The 7,241-nt window shown below is 40.6% G+C and overlaps 1 protein-coding gene across 2 annotated transcripts in view; it reads left to right on the top strand.

Moving 5' to 3' along the window:
- SMPD3 (sphingomyelin phosphodiesterase 3) overlaps nucleotides 1-7,241 on the top strand; it is a 217,077-nt gene that overhangs the window by 30,508 nt on the left and 179,328 nt on the right. Inside the window, exon 1 of one of the 2 annotated variants that reach the window (XM_019505919.1) lies at nucleotides 525-646. The exons of the other annotated variant lie outside the window; for it this stretch is intronic. The gene's annotated coding sequence lies outside the window, so the exon portion shown is untranslated. Of the gene's footprint in view, nucleotides 1-524; nucleotides 647-7,241 lie in introns of those variants that run through there. 2 annotated transcript variants of the gene reach the window in all.

Genomic DNA, 7,241 nt, shown 5'->3' with positions numbered 1-7,241 from the left:
CCCCACTTTGCCTCAGAGTGCTAGCCAGGGGCTGGCAACACTCCAGCCCCTTGAGCAGTGAGCTGGGAAAAACCTGGCAAGGGCTGCTTCCCCCTCCTCCTCCAGGCATACTCCAGCTGGGAACTCTGCAGGTCAGGGTGGGGGTTTAAACCCCTCCCTAATCATAGTGTCCTGCTGGGTCCTGGCCACTCACCTTCTCAGCTCAGCACTGTAGGAGGGAAGGGAGGGCTACTGTAGTAACCCTCGGCTTCTAGCCTGAGCCACTGCAGGCATGTGCCTGCATTTCCTGAATCAAAAGTGAATGTCCATCCACTTGCAAATCAGTTTACATGCTGCAGGTTAGACTAACCTGCAAAGATTGAATTAACTCAGGCTCGGGCTTTTTAAATGTCTGTCCGTAGCCTAAATTCAATCTATCAGTAATAAGCATGAAAGCAGTCATATGACTTCCTGGTTCCTGCTAATTCATCAGTGACTGGTTGCTATGGGATTCCTTCAGTATAGTTTTCAGGTGCTTAAAATGTAGAGAAGGCAAGTAACTGCAGCTTTGAAATGGTCAGTGAAAACCAGTAACTGCAACTCTAAAATGTTCATGTGCAATCCATACCCTGTTACATGCATCTTCCTCTTCAACTATGTGCATTTTGTAAGTACATGATATGTATTACTTTGGTTTCTTTCTTACTGCTGAGGATATAGTTTGGGAACAGCTGAGCATGGGGAAGTGAAGTCTGTGTTTAATGTTGTTTTAGTGTTTGTGAAGTGCCAGGAGATGGGAGAGCTTCTGGATTCAGACATGGGGTCTGTGGACTGTATCAAGGACAGGGTCAGTACTCAGCCCATTAACATTTGGTGCAGGAATTGCAAAGAAAGAAAAAGACTGACAGAGTCAACAGGTTCTGTTGTAATTTAAGGGAGTAACAAGCTGGTGGAGAGAGGACTAATTTATAGTTTGTTTTTAAGGTATCAGTTGGAAAGCTGTAGAGAATTGTGGAATATTTTTAGTAGTTCTGACAGATAATGCTTTCAGAAGCGCAAGGCAAATATTATGTAACAACACATTTGGTTAGCCCCACTACCTGAGAAACAGCATTTATAGTGTACTTATGGTTATCTTGCCACCATCTTGCTTAAGATAGCTGTTCTATGTGATAGAATACAGGCTTTGTAACTTTATAGTTACTAATGGAAATATAGTTTTACTTCATGGAAAAGATTTAGTAACAGCATGTAGGCAGTTATCATTGTGAAATATAACCAAGTACATACATACAGGGTATTTTTGAAAACACCTTTTAGAAACAGATTGCTCAACTGATAAAGGGGAATGGGACATTATCTTATTTTTATTTTACCTACAGGATTTTTATTAACATTGCCTAGGAAGCTGCATTGCTAAGCTGTGCAGGGTCCTGTAGCTGTAGATGATGGTTAATAATTAAGTGGAAAAAATAGCTATGTATAGTTAGTTAGCTAAGATTAAGCTTAAAAAAATATAATTATTTTATTCCAGTGCAGATGGAGCATTTGATGTGGGATTACCACCTGTCATGCCTGGCTCAGTGACAGGGTTTCTTGATTATATCCATTTAAAACAAAAATCTCTCTGATTTTATTTGCAACCAGAAGGTATGGGTTGTTTGAGTCATTGATCAGAAGCATACTGTAGGTGAATATTTATTTTTATTTTGTGTATAGCACCTCAAAAATGGATGCTAAAATGATCTATTCAATAAATGGACCCTGTTTGTAAAATACTCTTGTCAATTCTTATTTTAATGTATCTTGCTAGATGGTAAAGGGGGTGGAGGGTTATCTGCATGAATGCCATGTGCCTCCAGAGACTAGCGGGCCACAGTGACCACCTGCAGGTGCCAGCAGTGGCAGCAAGTGGGGAGCTCCTGCAGTGGTGTTGGGAGGGGAGGTGCAAGCACCAACCAGCAATCAGCAACCGCCCACAGACACTGCCAGTGGTGTCAGCAGTGGGGGGAGGGGGGGAGGGATAGCAAGTGGCAACCACCTACAGGCACTGCCAGCACTGCTTCTTTCAGGGGAGCACTGCCAATCTCAGAGGGTGCATATGCACCTGCGTGCATCCCCTACATGTCGCCAATGGTTATCTGTGGCTTGTATGACAGTATTAATGGCAGCATGATGTGTTTTTATGTAGAGAATCAGTCTTTGGGTCCTGAGCACAATGCTAAGCTCAGGAAATTAAAGCATTGCAAAGGTGGTGTGCTGAGTCCCTAATAATGTTGGAAACAGATGTCACTTTTGTGCCACTATAACAACTTCTATAGCGACACAAAGCGAAAGCAAACATATGTCTTTTTCCTCTGTTGCACAACAAATGCTCAATTTTGTGGCTGTGGCAGAAGGTAATAATAAATTGGGTTTCTTTATTTCAGCCCACACCTGTTTTGCTAATAGCAGAAGAGCTTGGGCACTGTGAGGCTGCCCTGGCCCTCCAACTTCTCTCGCTAAGTACAGACAGTCAAAAAGCCTGCAGCTGATTCAATTCAATCTTTGCAGGTTAGTCTAACCTGCTTAGACTGAACCAATAAGCAAGTGAACAGACATTCACTCTTGATTCTGGAAATGCAGCCACATGCCTGGTCGGCTGGAGCAGACAGTTTGAGACAAGTCTAGCCTGCCCACCAGGTGAGGGGAGGTTTGTGGGGGAGGTGCAAAGCATCCTGGCATGTTGGGGGACTGTGAGTTAACTTGACTGAAGTTCAATAAACTGCTTTAACCTAAATCAGGTAAGTCTGATACTACATTCATTCAGATTTATCTTAAACCAGTTTCAGCTATTTTGAAAGTGGCTTACATGCACTGAACTTCTGTTGTGTTATAGGTTTGAACTGGTTTCCAGTCATTTATATCAGTTTATTTGTAATTTCTCTGCCTTACCCCTGGGGCAAGGGTTCCTCAGGCTTGAAGGGCCTGGTCCTGCACACCCTGGGAATTTTAGGGCAGGCTTGGCCCCCTCAGGCCTTGGGAACATATGCCTCACTTTCCCCACTTATCCAGACATGCTTGCAAACATGTATCTCTTGCAATGTGGGGAAATGGATTCCCTTGTGCATGCCTGCAACCATGGAGCGGGGAGTGCGAGTCATGTCCCCTCTCTGTACTTGTAGGTGCCTACGGGTGTAAATCCTTGCAAAGGAATATCCGCACACATACCTGCAAATATGGAGGTACAAACAGTTGGTCAAGTTCCCCTCTCTGTGCTTGTAGATGCATGTCAGACTCTCTCTTGCAGATTCGTCCATGCTGCCTGCAAACACAGAGAAGGAGGACTGCCACTCCTTCCCTCAGCACCTGCAGACAGGTGTGGGGAAATCCCTTGCAGAGGGGTTTCCCAGTGTGCCTATCTGCAAGTAGGGGTGGGGGAGGGAACCTGCTTGTAGCTATGCCTGGGAGGAAATCTACAGGGGATTCTCTTGCTTTCCAACACAGGGGTGCATGGCAACTGGGGATATCTGTAGATGTCCCTGAAGCACAATCAGCTGTGCTGCAACATGTCATGGCATGCCATTTAAAACATCTGTTTCTCACCTAAGACTCTTATGGACAAACAGAAGAGAGTACTGTGTGCTGCTCTTCAGTGACTTGATCTTCCTTTGCCTGTGTATTGGTTTGCTGAGAAGGGAATCATATCCTTTCCTTATCCTTTGACTACAACATAATCCTAATATGGGGTTTAGGATATGCTGGAAGCCCAGTGTTAGGAGCCAGGGAAAGGAATCCTTTTGGCAGGCCAAAGTAGGTAAATATTAGGAAGATTGACAGTTGTGAGTGGGAGAAACATGTAGTAGAAAGATGAAAGAAGAGCCAAAAGAACTGATGAATAAGCAAGATCAAAAGTAGCAAGACGAATGCCTAGCTGGGAAGACAGACAATGATCCTTTGAGCTACATTAGTAACTCAGATGTTCTCTACTGCGAAGTCCCAATCAAATCCAAACATTGTCAGATGGTGCCAATCTTTAATAGAACATGTCAAGTACGGGAAACATAGAATTATTACTATATAAATGATATTGTCTTTACTTGTGAAATGATTCCATACAAAACGCTGTAAAAATCATGCAATTCTCTTTTTATGCAAGAAAAGAAAGCTGATAAAATTGTAGCTGACTCATGAACTAGCAACCCACGTATAGTTTTCCAGAAGAATAATGATTTCAGATCCTGTCAGTTTTCACAGCAAATTATTTTTTTTTAAATGGACTTGTTCTTTTTCTTTGTTAATATTAAGTAAGGTAAGTCGATTAAAAAAAACCCTTCATTTTGTGAGCAATGTAATTCAAGCAACTGACAGTAAATAACTATTTTTGTATCTTCCCTTTAGGAAAACCTATTTAGTTTCCTTATATTTACTAAGTGTAAGAAATTCACTTGCTTTTACCACAGTATCAAGCTCTCTACTGAGATGGTCCTTAGACTCATAACATGTAGTTATTATTTTTACTGCTCAGTATTTAAAGGAAATTCACAAAGATAAATTAATAACCAGGAAATTCCCAAATGCTATTTAAAGTTCCCTATAAATTAGCAACATTTTCATCATTTTTATTATGGCTGATAGTTGCCTAGTATACAACCCTTTCTTCTCCTAATTGCTTGTATTCATTGCAAGAATCTGCTAGTGTGATATGAATAAACATAAACAGACAGAAACTGATACAGCTCCAGCACATAGGCAGTAGAAAGGACTCTGTTCTTAATTGCATCCCCAGCCTTTTAACATCTAAAACCAGAATGTCTCACTCACCACTTTCTTAGAGCATCCATACAGCAGTCTCTTTGTTGCTTGCATTGAGCCTGAAGGTCAAACCAGATATTTGCAACTTCATGACTGACTCTTATTCTGATACCTAAGTGGGTGGAATTTGGCCACTGAATAAGGCATGTTGAAGAAGTAGGGAATATTTTTTCTCTTTCCTTCCTTCCTTCCTGGAACCTTTAAACTAGTTGTTCTAGAATTAAAGCATATTTGTGTAACTTTTACAACACATGGCTGTAAACAAAGAGTTTTAGGCTCCTGCTTTGTCATTTTATCCCTGTGCACTGTAATTAATATGTTTAATTACCAGTGGGGGGCTGATTATGCCCTTAAAAGAAAATCAAGCCACACTGCTACTCTTAACAAGTAGCTGAATTAGTCTAAAACCAACATCAAATGGCATTTCACCATTTAGCATTAACAACTTAAAAAGTAAGGAAAAAAATCTTATCCTTGTATATCCACGACTTTGTGTATGTGTGGTTTTGTTTTTTTCCCTTTTTCCTGTTCTGCTTTTACACTAGCCAGTAGATTTGTGTAGCACATCAACCTTACAACTTACGTTGTCACAGTACCAGTAAATTTTATAGGATTTTATTTGTATAGTTTTATTGTTGCTCATGCCCTCTTTAGCATGAGTCAAAAGTGGACACTACTCTGTGCATCAAAGTGTGGGCTGCATTTATTTCTGATACTGGTAATAATTCAAAAACCTTAAACTGCAGAGCTGTATCAAAGGTATAAAAGAGGTGAGGCATGAGCCAAAATGAAAATTCTAACTGGAATCTGTATGTAAAGCTTCTTTCAAAGAGAAAAAATCTTTAATTGTAAACTAAGCAAATTTGATCTGGATTTTGATAAACTGTAAGCAAGGATTCCCAAGTAGCCTTATATTTCAACTGAGAATAAAACTACACCATAATTTTCTTGGAGCAGCAAGCAGGCCCTACAATGACGCCTAAAGAATAGGCTTGTTCAGAAAATGGTGAATGTATTTCACATGAAATCTACATCTCTTTGGAACAAATTATCAGTTTTAGAATTCATTCTGTAAAGTGAATAAAATATATAAATTCTGAGCAATCATAAAATGTGAACAGATCTGCTGCGGAAGAGTATCAACAGAGTAGTTTGGTTAAAGTGTTCAACCCACATTGTAACTGACCTCAGAGCATGCCAACACACCAGTATATTCCCTACCATTCAGTTCCCAAAGCAACTGGGCCAGGTTCCGTTCTCAAGAGCACTGGGATAAGTCCAGACCTATGTTTTGTGACTTAACAGAAGAATAATCAGTAAAGTAAATCCAAAAGCAGATTTTGGTCTGCTGATTCTTGCTGCCTCCTGAACCTTTCTGCTGTATCTCCCCCTTTTTTGTGCCCACTTTTAAAGATAATTAATTTTATTGTCTGAATGCAGATAATTAAGCTCTGGAAAAGAACAGCCCTCTCCAGCCTGTTCATCTGACCTTTGGGAAGCTGAAGCCCAGTTTCTAGATGGTTGAGGAAATCTTTCCAGTAGAGTAAATCTCTACAGAAGCAAATGGCTCATTAATAATTCAAATTGCCTGAATTAAGATAGTCAGTCCATTCTTTTTTTCAATGTTTGAATTAGTATAATCTTATTTCCTGTGCTGTCTTTACTAAATCCTATTTTTTAATATTGTATGTGGTTTGGTCATGCCATGAAACAAAATGTTGTAAAGAAGCACCTAACTCTGTTGGTTATGTTAATTCAGAGACTGAAGTCTGGATTGACTGCCTACCAGTGGAAATTTATGTTTTTTACAATGGTAATGCTTACAAGCAGCTTGTAGCAGCTTCATGCAGTTGTATCTCAAGCTAAGCAAGACAGTAGTTGGGATAGGAGACTTTCAAGAGGTGCTGACAGAATAAATCAGTAGATAGAATGCTTTTTTAGAAGCAGCACTGAACTAATGACCCAGCAAGGTTCTGGCCATAAGTAAGTACTAGGAGTGCTATGCATTTGGATTATTTGAGAGACTACATTTTTGGAAACTTGTGATCAGTAGGAATACTAATTATTGCATTCTTCACAAATTCTTTCTGCCTTCCTGAAATCCTGTAGTTTCAACTAAATACAGGATTCTTTACTTCCTATCTTATGTTACTGTACAGTATTGTGCAAGGTTCTGTTCTTCATGATGAACTATTCAGTATCTTTTATATGCCCAATCCTATAGTATCTGATAGGGCTGTGCAAAGCTTTGGGTGGTGATTTGATTCGGAGAAGATTCGGCCTGATTTTGGTGGCCAAATCTCTGAATCCAAATCGAATCAGGGGACCAATTTAAAGGTCTGATGACTCAAAGCTTTCCGAATCTTCAGCAAAGGTTCAGAGAGCTTTGATGATTCAGACAGTCCCCAGTGGCTGCAGCCATTCCAAGCTGGCAGGGAAGGGGAGGCAGGGGGAGGGAGGAGGGGACC

This window comes from Gavialis gangeticus, unplaced genomic scaffold (assembly GCF_001723915.1).
Source record: "Gavialis gangeticus isolate Ggan-Ray unplaced genomic scaffold, GavGan_comp1, whole genome shotgun sequence".
Taxonomy (NCBI): domain Eukaryota; kingdom Metazoa; phylum Chordata; order Crocodylia; family Gavialidae; genus Gavialis; species Gavialis gangeticus.
The sequence above is the reverse complement of the archived record's forward strand: the minus strand, read 5'-3'. Positions and strand labels throughout refer to the sequence as shown.